The sequence below is a fragment of the Plecotus auritus genome (assembly GCF_963455305.1).
Source record: "Plecotus auritus genome assembly, chromosome: 2".
Classification (NCBI taxonomy): domain Eukaryota; kingdom Metazoa; phylum Chordata; class Mammalia; order Chiroptera; family Vespertilionidae; genus Plecotus; species Plecotus auritus.
Genome location: NC_137771.1, coordinates 26277807 through 26291461, shown reverse-complemented (window position 1 = coordinate 26291461; position 13655 = coordinate 26277807). Strand labels below are relative to the sequence as shown.

The window sequence follows — 13655 nt, the reverse complement described above, 5'->3', positions numbered from 1 at the left end:
AAATTTTTACTTACCAGACTGTTTGTTCATTATCATATTATAGCAATGAAAAATTATAAATGTTCATGCCCCCCAATTGGGAAAGTTAAATAAATGATCCTTCCATTTGAGGAAATGCCACATGGCTGTTAAGAAATTATGCTGTGAAAGAAAAGATATCTCAAAAAAAAAAAAAAAAAAGAAAGAAATTATGTTGTAGCCCTGGCCAGGTAGCTCAGTTGGTTAGAGCGCTATCTTGATACAAGGTTGTGGATTCAATCCCAGTCAGGGCAGTTCAATCCCAGGCAGGGCACATACAAGAATCAACCAATGAATGCATAAATAATTGGAACAAGAAATCAATATTTCTCTCTCAAATCAATATTTTTAAAAAGAAATTATGTTGTAGACAAATAAAGGCATAAAAAATGCTCACAAAATAAAGAACAAGATAGAGAATTACATTATAATAACAAATATATAAAACACACTTTATATATATATATGGATAGAAAAGACTAGATGGAAATATAAGAAAATGTTAACATAGCAATCTATGGGTTGTAGGTTTTTTGGTGGTTTTTTATTTTCCATGCTTTCTATAAGGACGAAATAGTGCATCTATTTAATGGTGGGGCGGGGTGAGGGAGAGGAGGATCTAAGTTTTCTTCTAGGGTTCTTTATTAGGCACACTGAAGAGGGAAAAGAAACACCCCCCCCAAAAAAAGGGGGGGGCTACTTTCTGAGGGGCACATGTTGAAGTGTGAGGACTTGTCCTGCGTGGCCAGACTGAGCAATAGAGAACAGTCTTCGAGACTGGCTGACTAAATGGATGTTCAAAGTATGGATATAAGATAATGAGAAAGATGATTTGACAAACGCAGTGAACTAATGTAACCAAAACTGATGGTGTGCCTTCTTCACATTAGTCACTTGTGCACTTACTCAACAATGTTGCCCCTGCCCAAAATATATCTGGAACCTCTCCTTTGAAACTGCTTATAGACTAATGGTACTATTAGTACCATCTTTCCAATGTCCAAGAGCGGTATGCTTCCAGTCTTTGAGATTGGATTTAATGTTTCAAAATAGCCAGTTAATGGATTTAATGTTTCAAAATAGCCATTTTCTGACCAAAAATTGGTATGACGATAAAATGACTGAAGTTTTTTATGGGAGTCATAATCTGGCACTGAAAAGAAAAAACACAAAAAAGGGTTTTATAAATTTATACAGCATTGATACCCTTCTTAGTTATCTTTTTAACCTCCTAGCAGGGGTCCTCAAACTTTTTAAACAGGGGGCCAGTTCACTGTCCCTCAGACCGTTGGAGGGCCGGACTATGGTTTAAAAAAAAAAACTATGAACAAATTCCTATGCGCACTGTGGGCCCGGGACGAGTCGGCTGCTAAGCAGGACAGGCAGCGGCACCCAGCGGGCCAGATAAATGTCCTCGGCGGGCCGCATGTGGCCCGCGGGCCATAGTTTGAGGACGCCTGTCTATAGTTACTACCAGAGGACATTTGAATAGATGAGTTTAGTTCAATTCTTCAAATGTTCCTCTTACGCTTAATATGTGTCAGGCAGCATGCTAGATCAGGAAGATACAGGAATAAATGAGACACAGTTCCACCGTTAGCAACTGTATAGCTAACATGCCCTGAACTCTTATTCTCTGCCACATCACATTTACTATCTCATTTAATCCTCCCAACATATGGTGAGGTAAATTCTATCATCTCTATTTTACAAATGAGAAAACTGAAGCATACAGAAGTTACAGACAAATTGGCCCAAGAAGTAAAAGATTAGCAGGAAAATAAAATGTGTAATAAAAATAACTATAACATAATGTGATATAATCTAAAATTAGTATGTTATACACAGATGAATCTTTCCTAATAATAGAGAAACATGTAAATTGACCGTACCTCCGCTACGCCCACAGCCAATCAGCGTGAGTATGCAAATTAACCCAATAAAGATGGTTAATTTGCATACATACCTGGGTCCTGGGAACCTCCTCGGCACCAGGTCACTCCCAGCCGGCCATCCCGCAGAGGCTTTAGGCTTGGGGGACAGGGGTACCCGCTTCCCAAGCCTAAAGCCTGGGGCGGAGGCTGTAGGCTTAGGAAGGGGCCAAGCCTGCCATTGGAGGGGCGGGGGGTGCTCGCTTCCCAAGCCTACAGCCGAGCCTGGAATGGGAGGGAAGGGGAAATAAATCAATGGAAACATAGCCTCAGGTGAGGATAAAAAGAAAAATAAAGCAAGAAATGTCATATCCTATGAAAGACACATCTTGAAAATGCCTAAAGAAAGTTGTCATTTTTTCATGGTGAAGGGACTGGAGTCCATGTTGATGAAAATACCTTGGTGGCCAAAACCGGTTTGGCTCAGTGGATAGAGCGTCGGCCTGTGGACTGAAAGGTCCCGGGTTCGATTCCGGTCAAGGGCATATACCTTGGTTGCGGGCACATCCCCAATGGGAGGTGTGCAGGAGGCAGCTGATCGATGTTTCTCTCTCATCGATGTTTCTAGCTCTCTATCCCTCTCCCTTCCTCTCTGTGAAATATCAATAAAATATATTTAAAAAAAAAAAAAAAAAGAAAGAAAGAAAATACCTTGGTGGCTGCGGTGACTGGCAGTGGCTGCAGTAGCGGGGTGATGGGGCTGGCGCCTTCCCCTGATCAACCCGGTCGCCTTCCGCAAAGGGAGGCCAGACTGCTCCAACAGGGAGCAGGCCTAAGCCATCAGTAGGACATCCCCTGAGGGCTCCCAGAATGTGAGAGGGGGCAGGCTGGACTGAGGGACCCCTCCCCAGTGCACGAATTTCATGCACCGGGCCCCTAGTATAAAATAATAATTCTGACCTGGCCAGCATGACTTAGTGGTTGAGCATAGACCTATGAAGCAGGAGGTCACAGTTAGATTCCCGGGCAGGCCACATGCCCGGGTTGCGGGCTCGGTCCTCAGTGTGGGACGTGTAGGAGGCAGCCAAGCAATGATTCTCTCTCTTCATTGATGTTTCTATCTCTCTCTCCCTCTCCCTTCCTCACTGAAATCAATAAAAATATATTTTAAAAGAATTCTGCCTAGAAATACAAAAAAATTCCTACAAACCTATGGGGGAAAGTGAGACTGAGCTAGGCACTAAAAGGATGAACAGAAGCTGGGTATGGGAGAAAAGGATAATGGTTATTCCAGGCAGAGGAAACAGAAGAGCATATGCAAAGGAAAAGAAGGGTGAAAGTACATGGGTATGTTGGGGTGTATTTGTTTTTTAAAAATAAGTCATTATCTCTATCATGAGTTTTTCTTATCAAAGGCTAGAAAACCTCTTTCTCATCACTCTACCTCTCTGCCTCCCTAATTAATCCAACTCCCAGTCACAGCACAGGCCTGGGCTCTGCCAAAGAGAAGAACTTGGGCCAATAGTTCAACCTGTCCTACCCACAGGAGAGGCCCATCAAGGCAGAAACCGTTCAGTGGCTGTGGGTTTTGACAGGCTTGAGAAATAAAAGTTAAAGCCTTCTAGAAGCAGCAGCAGCAATAGGACATATTGCACTGCAATCCTGGCATCAATGCACCACAGAGTCACAGGAAACTGGGGACTAGAACTTCAAAAGACTTCTACAATGTCTATTCTTTCACTGGCTCCCTTCAACAATTACCCACTAGGTGGATGAATGGCTGCAAACTGAACCACATCATGAAAAGCAAAGTCAGTAACTAAATGAAGAGGGGAGCCAATTTCCCCTCCTGTCAGCCTCTCTGGATACGCAAAGACATAGGTGAAATGAAGGCGACACACGACAGGTGGAACCAGCATGAGAGTATGACAAAGACATGGTTTGTATGTAATTGACTGCCTGGCAGCCCAGGGCAGAATACTTGTCTAAGGCCTATAGCAACATTCCAGAAATGCTTATAAAGACTAAACCAAAACAACTACATGCCCTCTTTCCAGGAACTCTCCCACCTGGAAAAGATTCAGGCCCTGGGATAAAAGAAAGTTACTCAGATGCTTTCTTTGGGTGAACATGACACAATGCTGTATATTATGTGTACATTATACGTTTTATGCCTTAAAGACTATTAGTGAATGAAGGATTAGAAAACAAGATACACAGCTCAAAGAGACTAGTGTGGAGAGAAAAGATCTATTGTTCTCAGTCCAAAACACCATACTGCTACTCTCCCTCAGATAGGAAGGTGCCCAAGTGTATTGTATACATACATTGGCCAGACATGGGTATTTTCTCCTAATTCGTATGGTTCCCAACATCAGACAGCAGCACAATACAGCCATCTTGGCTGCTATACTCCCAGACACTATATGACCTCCTTAACAGGACAGACAAACCCTGTTCTTTGTGTGTGTGTGTGTGTGTGTGTGTGTGTGTGTGTGTACACATTTAGTTTTATTGTAACAAAGCAACTTGTACACTTTTAACGTTTAAAACTGAGCATCATCTTTTCTTTCCAGTGAAGCAAAAAGAAAATTTAAAAATAAACAGGAACAAAATTACAATAGAGAAATGTCAATTCCGAATAAGATCCTACAGGTTCTGCTGATTCTCCCACCGAGTGGCAGGGCTCAAGTCATCATTAGGAGAGAATTTTATTTTAAAAGTGTCATCTTAGACTGCAAGGATGTCCCTTAAACATCACAATTAAACATGCCAAAGGAGAAGCCATGTTGTCAAAATGCCCACTTAACCCACCCAAACATCTTAAACTCACCCTTTGCTCACTTTCTATAACCTCCCCTTTTTTTAAGGTTTTTTTTTTCTTTTTTTAAACAAGAGAAGGTAGATACATGTTGGTAAATGCTAACTGTCCATATTCACATAGAGACACAGTGTAATCTCTGAGCCCAATATATAGAGAAAGGAGGAAAAAAGCTAGAATTCTATGCACTCCTACACAGGGGCCTAGCAACCTCCAGCTCCCAGCAGAGCTAAGGGAGCAGAAGGTTTTTCTTTTTTCCCACAGAGCACGGTGGTGTTGATTCCATTAAGTTTTTCTTGAGACAGAAAGGGATAAAAATGAATTTGGAACAGAAAGGGGCAAAGATTCTTTTCCCACTGTATTCTGCTCAAGGTACATCCTCCCCAAATAAGGTGAGAACCATGGTGTAAAGGAGAGAAAAAGAGACCTCAAAAACAGGGCAACTGAGCACAAGAGGGGGGGGGGGGAAGAAAAAGGAAAAAAAAGACTGCAACTTGCTCCCAGGGACTGGAGAAAATTAAAAAAGGTTGGAATCCATCAGGGTTCATTAGTCATCTTCTCCTTCATCTTCCTCTCCTTCTTCCCCCTCATCATCATTTTCATCTTCTTCACCTTCATCCTCATCCCCTTCTTCATCAATATCTTCCAAACCTTCCTCTTCTTCATCATCATCATCATCTTCTTCTCCTTCCCCTTCTTCATCATCCATGTCAGGAACCAAGTAGTACTGTAAAGGACTGGCCAAATGTCATCTTTGATGACTTGTCCTAACTCATCTGCACCTGCATCAGAGTGGTCAGTAAACCAGGTAAAGAAGCTTTCTGGTTCCTCATGCTGTCTCTTCCTGCTGGCTTTATTCTGTGTTTGACTTTAACGTTTCGTCAAATCCTTTCCAGATTTCCATTTGATTTCAGTGGACTTTGGAGATGGATCACCACTCTCATTCAGATGAAACTCTTTGGAGAGAACTTTATTTTTGAAGTAAGGATTTTCAGCAAAATAAAAATCTATTCTGTAACCTGATTTAGTATCTTCAAATTCTGTCACTTCAACTCTTGTCAAATAATGCAGCACCTCTTCATCCTCTTCCCCAAGCAGTGCAGACACTTGTGGGTGGTGGACAAATGTTGTTACCCAAAAATTTGGGATTTTGGCAATCAATTCTGACCTCTTCTGAAAAAATGGTTGGCGGAATTTGTTATATTTCTGTTCTACTTTCAAAATCTCCTCACTGGCTTGTTCATTAAGTCTGTCTATTTCATTTTGTACTTCATCAGTATGTTCAATCGCTTCTTGCTGTTCTTTTTCTCCCTTCGGCACGTCCGGAGGGGTCAGCTGCTTCTCCGGCTTGGGGGCTGGAGCCAGTTTCAGTTTCTTCATTTGAGATGGGAGCCAGGACTGGCGTTTGGAGGCCATGCTGTGAGGCAAGTCCGAGGATCTGATCGCTGGGAAGTCGCCGGGCTCGAAACGACAAACCCTATTCTTAAGCTAGCCAAGCCTTGGGTATACCACTGGAAACCATCTATGTTATGGGAGAATTATAAGAGCTACATGGGTTAGTACATGTAAAGTGCTTACAACAGTGCCTAGTCCATAACTAACATTTGCTGAGTGCTTATCAGTATTACTAATATCACTAATGCTATTGTCTCCCAGTCTCCTACAGTGAGATCAAATAAGACCTGAGGCCAAATATGTGGATGGGTGACTAGGGCTACTACTCCCCAGTCAGAAGGTGACCAGATCCAGTTCATCCTGGACCAAATCAGGCACAGAACTCACTGTGATTCAAAGACAACTCTGGGAGGAACAAAGAAAAAAGGAGTAGAACTAACATTGGGTGAATTCTGACCACGTATCAGACACTAAACTACGTATACATACCCTCTTGTTTAATGTCTATAGCAGTAAGTGCTTCTGAGTTCATCTTAGAGGTACAGAACCAAAATAACATGGCAGAGATCCCCAGTGTCTGGGATGGGAAGAGTGGAGCCAAAGCTGCTCCTGCTGTGGTTTTTTTCTCTTCTCTGATTTCAACCCCATATGGGACACTCCCCATAATAGTACATCTAGGCTATTATTCATTCCTAGTACAGACAGGGCAAAGGAAGGAGTGGGGGACTTTTTAGGTGGGCTGAGAAAACAAAGATTACCAAGCTTGTTTCAAAATATCCTCTTCCAAAAGCAGAAATAACTCTTTGTAGGATGAAATTTTAAACCTCTACACGCCTGAGAGGGTCAAATCAAGAGCTATTTGGTTCCATTAGCCCCACCAAGAACATCAGGAGAGTTAAAGGAAATGGAGGACCAAAACAACCCCTATTTAGGGGATAAAAAATAATTCCTTCTTCCATGGATGTTTTATGGGAGGATTATAAGGAGGAACCCGCCACCAGTCATACCTGCTCTTGTTCCTGAAGCACATACAGCAGAGGAGGACATAGTTATTAGTGGTGTGGTCTCCTGAGAACCTCAGGAGTCTACTTGGGTCACTGCTAACCCTGATCCACATAGGCTGTGGCCATCCTAGTGTGGTTAACTGCTCATCTAACAAAGGGGAACCAAAAGGAAAAGTTGTATTCCCTAATCCTATGGATAAGTAAATCTCCTATAGTTTCCACCCACCACCCATCCATCTTCAAAAAGCTCTGGCCTTTTATCAGAAGAATGATTCTAAGGGTTATAGGGAATAAAGGTACACTAAGGAACTCAGTATCCAAAGAGAAGCCTGAATATTCTACTCTGAGCCTCTTCTTTTACTGAAGGATTATGCAGGTTAGTTTGATAATCCTTCCATGAGTTTTTTTGAACACAGGAGGGAAATGGTTCTTGCTGTTGGTTGGGTATCATTCCCAGAAATATATTAGGATTCCTATAAGACAAGAAATAGGGCAAGAAAAAGGGGACCTTGTATGGGATAAGGGTACGTTCTTGCACCAACCTTTATCCCCCAACAAGAATCACTGAGAAGCACCACTGGTTCATATCCCCCCATTTCCCATCTCTTCCCCATGAGTCTGAATAAAGAAGTCCAGACTCTCTGCCCTCTCAGAAGTTCCTCTGACTGGGAAACAACTGTTAATGTTACTCATTCTTGCTAAGACCTGTCAGATGCATGAAGAGCTTACGGAGCCCTGAACCTAAAAGAGGTTGGCTCCAGCTGTCAGAAGTTCTGAAATAAATGTTTCTGTGGCATGGGGTGAGAAAAGAAAAGAGAAGCTAGCGACCAACAGAACAATACTTTATAGTTGCATATCCCTTTGTAGCATACAAAGCTCTTCATATATATGACCTCTTAGAAATAGTTCTTCAACAGACAATGAAAGAAAGTAAAATATGCAGGATGGGAGTCCAGATCTCCTACCAGTCCCCTCAACCTAGGAGAAGCCCACTTCATCCTCCTCTCTCCACACCTTGTGGTTGCTCTGGGTCTAGAATCCTGACTGCTAATGAAAGAGGGACGGTTCGAGCATCTTCCTAAGCAAAAGAAAATAAAACCACCTATTAAGTAGAGGAGAAGTAAAAAGACTCCATTCATTTTCCTCCTTAACAGCCAAAAAGAGTCCTGCACTGTCACATCTGAGGCCATTTTTCTTCTCACCTATGGTGAGTGAAGAGCTTGCCAATCATGCAAAACAAACACTAAATAAATTATATTTATTAAATATCATTTTAATAAAAAGTTACCTCCTTTATGTCACTGATTTACCCTTTACAATGGCATCTCTGGCCTATCAACCTGCATTCCTCCTCCCCCCACAACCATTCCTGACTCCCTGTTCTCTCCAGATGGGACTCTGACTCACTGTAGACACAGGCAAGTGGAAAATCTGGCCCAAGAAACCTAGCTACGCCTAGGTGAGGCAGCAGTGCCTGATGGCAAGAGCCATCCACCCACATTGCCCAGGAAGTGCTCTGAGCTCTGCTGAGCTCAAGAGAGCAGGGGATATTTATTCTCTGTCCCTTCAAGCAAGAGAACAGACTGCTGCTGAAGTAGCTGAGAGGATTCCCTCCTACCTACACACCCACAATCACATTTACAAACTCTACCTTTTCTATGTAATTGCCTAAACACACAAAAAATATGGCCAGCTCAATGTAAGAGGGTTTTCTAAGTCCCTAAGGGACTGATGGAAAGTAAAGACTCCACACAGCACACACCACAGTAAGCATTCACACAATCAGCAAGGACAAAAGGCAGAAAGCCGGAGGGCTTGTAATACCTCTAAGGTTGTTGAGTCCCTCCAAGAACTTCTGGTACTTGTAAGCATTCATGGCCCGGCCCAGCTGTGTTAGTTCAGTGGCTGGAAGCAGGCACCATGGCGCAGTGACAGCTGAGAAGTGAGAGTGTGCAAACCGACTGATCTCTCCTACAGCGTCTCCTAGCCCCCAAGAACTGGACTTTGACCACATTTACAAGTGACGTCACCAGAGAAGCCTCATTACATTACAGCCCTTTGTGCATGCTCATTTGTCACAGTGAGCGGAAATACCTCCCCAGGAGAGGCCAGCCCCTCCTTTGTGCAAATGAGACAAGAGACCACAACAGCCCCTGCCGATCATCTGCCACCTCATCTGCCACCTTCTCTCTAGACCCCAGTCCAGGCTCCACTGGGATTACTGCTCCTCTGGTTTAAACTCTAGGGAGAGAGGCTTAAATGCTTTTCAGGACACCATTTAAGGTCTCATCTAACATTTGAGAATGAAACCTTTAAAGGGCCACACTCACCACAAGAATGCCACCACAACAGAACTCTTGGGCAAATATCACATGGCAATGGGACAGGCTTTACAAAATAAACAACTCTGCACTCTCCTTACAGTAGTCATGTTTATAGACTGGAATACAGCCACACACAGACGAGACACTGAACATCACACAGTTCAAGGCAAAGAGAGGAACAGAAACTGGTAAGCCCACTCCGGAAGTGCTAAAAGCACAGTTCAGGGGGGCAGGACCTTCTCCATAGATAACTAGGGAGAAAATGCAGTCAGCACAACACCCACTTGCTCCCCACTCCAGGGCACTATTCATTCAGCTGATTTGCATTAATAATTTCAGTAGCTGCTGCAAGTTTCATTCTGCTCCACAGTGGCACACCTTTTCTTTAAAGATTGACAAAGTATGTTTGTTTTTATAATTTTTGAGGGCAAGAATATTCTAGTTAGTTTAACCGTAGTCTAAATCTAAATGTTTAACTCAAAGAATGCATTTTATTTGGAAAATAAAATTTACTCTACTTTGTGTATATAATTTTGTTATTGAAACTACCAGTGTATAAATACAAGTTACTGAACAAAAACACAGAAATGACAGATGACAAATATTAAGAAAAAGTACAGATTTATATTTAATTTATAAGCAATTATTTTATATTTTTAGCTTACCTTCTTATACCTAAACCTAAGTTCTCTTAGGTCTCTAGCACCAGAATGTAAAATGTGCATATACTTTTTTTCTTTTTTGAGGACCAGGAACATGCTTTTTTTTTTATTTATTGTTTAAATGCATATACTTATTCTGTAATAATATAACATTTGTCATAAAAGTTATAGTTTAATATTAAAAATCTACTTTGGGAAGGAAACCAAGATGGCAGCATAGGTAAACACCTAAACTGCTGCCTCGCACAACAATCTCAAAACTACAACTAAAAGACAAAACGGACATCATCCGGAACCACAGGAAGGCTGGCTGAGTGGAAATTCTACAACTAGAAGGAAAGAGAAAAGCACACTGAGACTCAGAGGAGCTGCAGGAGGCAGAGGTACTGAGACACGCGTGTGGAGAGGACTGGGAAGTGAGTGCGCGGCTGGCTTTCTCAAGCGGGAGGGAGACAAAAGCCCCTGACTGCACTGAACTCCAGTTTCGGGTGAGACTTGGGGACCCAGACTCATACGGGGTGAAACTGGACTGTCAGGAAAGAGAAAAGCACACTGAGACTCAGAGGAACTGCAGAAGGCAGAAGTACCGAGGCACAAGCACAGAGAGGGCGGGCAACTGAGTACGCGGCTGGCTTTCTCAAGCGGGAGGGAGACAAAAGCTCCCAACTGCACTGAGGGGACCCAGACTCATTCGGGGAGAAACTGGACTGTCTGGCAGCGGGCGAAACTCGAGGGCGGCTTTCTCTCAGAGGTGCTTGCAGCGATTACCACGGGACACTGAGACACAGGGGCCTATTAGGGCAGGGCTGACGGGAAACCAGTGCTGTCTGCTCTGCCCTGAGACTCTGCCCCATCCAAGCTGAGCACAGAAGCTCTTGCAAGTCTTGTCTCATAAGGGTGTCTCCAGCACAGAAGTTCTCCCGGCGTAGACACAGCTGATCCTCACAACCAATTGGTCTGGAGGTCAATTCCTCCCAGTGATACCAACAACAATCAAGGCTTAACTACAACAAGACTGTGCACACAGCCCACAAAGGGGTGCACCAAGAGTGTCCACCTCAGGTAATTGGGGAGGCTGAGCCACTGGGCCCTATAGGACACCTAGCACACAAAGCCACTATATCAACTCAGGGAAGCAACCAAAATGCAGAGACAAAGAAACAGGTCACAAATGAAAGAAATGGTGGAAAGCAAATGACTGGATATAGAGTTCAAAACCACGGTTATAAGGTTTTTCAAGAATTTTCTAGAAAAGGCCGATAAATTTAGCGAGACCCTCAAGGATATGAAAAAGGACCAACTAGAAATTAAGCATACACTGACTGAAATAAAAAATATTACACAAAGATCCAACAGCAGACTAGAGGATCGAAAGAATCAAGTCAAAGACTTGAAATACAAAGAAGCAAAAAACACTCAACCGGAAAAGCAAAAAGAAAAAACAATCCAAAAATATGAAGATAGTGTAAGGAGCCTCTGGGACAACTTCAAGCGTACCATCATCAGAATTATGGGGATGCCAGAAGAAAAGAGAGAGCAAAGATACTGAAAACCTATTTGAAGAAATAATGACAGAAAACCTCCCCCACCTGGTGAAAGAAATAGACTTACAAGTCCAGGAAGCACACAGAACCCCAAACAAAAGGAATCCAAAGAGGACCACACCAAGACACATCATAGTTAAAATGCCAAGAGCAAAAGACAAAGAGAGAATATTAAAAGCAGCAAGAGAAAAACAGTTAGTTACCTACAAGGGAGCACCCATACGACTGTCAGCTGATTTCTCAACAGAAACTATGCAGGCCAGACGGGAGTGGCAAGAAATATTTTAAGTGATGAATAGCAAGAACCTACAACCAAGATTATTCTACCCAGCAAAGCTATCATTTAGAATTGAAGGTCAGATAAAGAGCTTCACAGATAAGAAAAAGCTAAAGGAGTTCATCACCACCAAACCAGTATTATATGAAATGCTGAAAGGTATTCTTTAAGAAGAGGAAGAAGAAGAAAAAGGTAAAGATAAAAATTATGAACAACAAATACATATCTATCAACAAGTGAATCTAAAAATCAAGTGAATAAAAAATCTGATGAACAGAATAAACTGGTGCATATAATAGAATCGGGGGCATAGAAAGGAAGTGGACTGACAATTCTCGGGGGGAAAGGAGTGTGGGGGGTGCGGGAAGAGACTGGACAAAAATCATACACCTATAAATGAGGTCAGTGGGGGGGGGGGGTGGGTAAGGGCAGAGGGTGGGGTGGGAACTGGGTGGAGGGGAGCTATGGGGGGAAAAGAGGAACAATTGTAATAATCTGAATAGAGATTTATTAAATTTAAAAAAAATAATAATAATAAAATATATAGTTGTATTTTTTAAAATATCTACTTTGGGAAGTGAAAAAAATTTTCATTCTACTCCATTAGCCTCAAAGAGATGACACCCTACCCCTCCCCCCAACAGGCTTTTAGGATAAGCTACATAGATTATAACCAGAGGAAATTTCTATAGCATTTTTTTTTCCTCTTTTTCTTTCTTTCTTTTCCCGTGTCCCGGCACTTGAGGATAGAACCGGCGGACTGGAAACCGTCGGCACCGAAGACATGATGCCGAGGGGGCCGGAGCCCTCTCCCTCTGCCTCCGTACATTACGGGGACCGGGACCGCACGCCCGAACCCCGCCAAGAAGAGGAGGGTCTATAGCATTTTTGTTGTAAGGAATTCAAAATGGCTCACTTGCATTATTATACTCACCTTTAAGAATATTTTTATGAAAATAACTGTAAATTTTCATTTACGGATAAAAATAATAGAGGTTACACAACCTGTCCAAAAGTCACACATCAAGCCAATGAGAAAACATGGAAAGAACCTGTTTCCCAAACTTGAGCTTGGTATTCTGGCTCATCTTACCTTGACATCCTAGAAAACCATGAGCAACCAACCCAGTCCGACTCCACTGATTAACCAGTCCTCATAAGAAAGATAACCTCTCTCCCAGGTCTGAAGTTTTTCAGAGCAACCTGCCATCCAGGCTGCCTTTCAGTGACCTGGGGTAGAACTCAGGGTACAAAATAAAACATTCCACAACACTCCCAAAGAGAAAAGGGGGTATGCCCACTTGGAAAGATCAGACTAAATAATATTAACAGCTGCTATGATAATGGAAAGGGGGAAAAGTACCAACAAGGTAGCTGGCCACTGTGTGAAGATCTGAGTATTAGAAGTTACAGGGGATACAATAAACTATTCCTTTTCTCAAAGAACAATTTAAAGGGCAAGATTAAAAGGTCAAACGGGAGTTTAATGCTTACAGAGCACAAATTAGACAGTGGAATACAGTTTAAAATATGTATATAAATTCTATAATATATTACTGTGAGAATCACAGTATCTCTGAGGTCACCTAGTCCAAGAGACCAGGTACCTTGGAGCCATCTTGGAAAGAAGACTGTGGATGAGAAAGACCAACATTAAATAACAGTTCAGATCATGTGTGCCTGTTCCTGGTGTTATTCCACCATTTCTCCAGAAGAGTATGGGTAATAGAGTACAGTGG

At 42.5% G+C, this 13655-nt stretch overlaps 1 protein-coding gene and 1 pseudogene across 6 annotated transcripts in view; both read right to left on the bottom strand.

The window, feature by feature from the left end:
* Window positions 1-13655, bottom strand: part of MACF1 (microtubule actin crosslinking factor 1) — a 360803-nt gene that overhangs the window by 286364 nt on the left and 60784 nt on the right. The gene's annotated exons all lie outside the window — the stretch shown is intronic.
* Window positions 5258-6126, bottom strand: LOC308242848 (protein SET-like; annotated as a pseudogene). Its single transcript has one exon. The product of its transcript is annotated as a protein SET-like (transcript).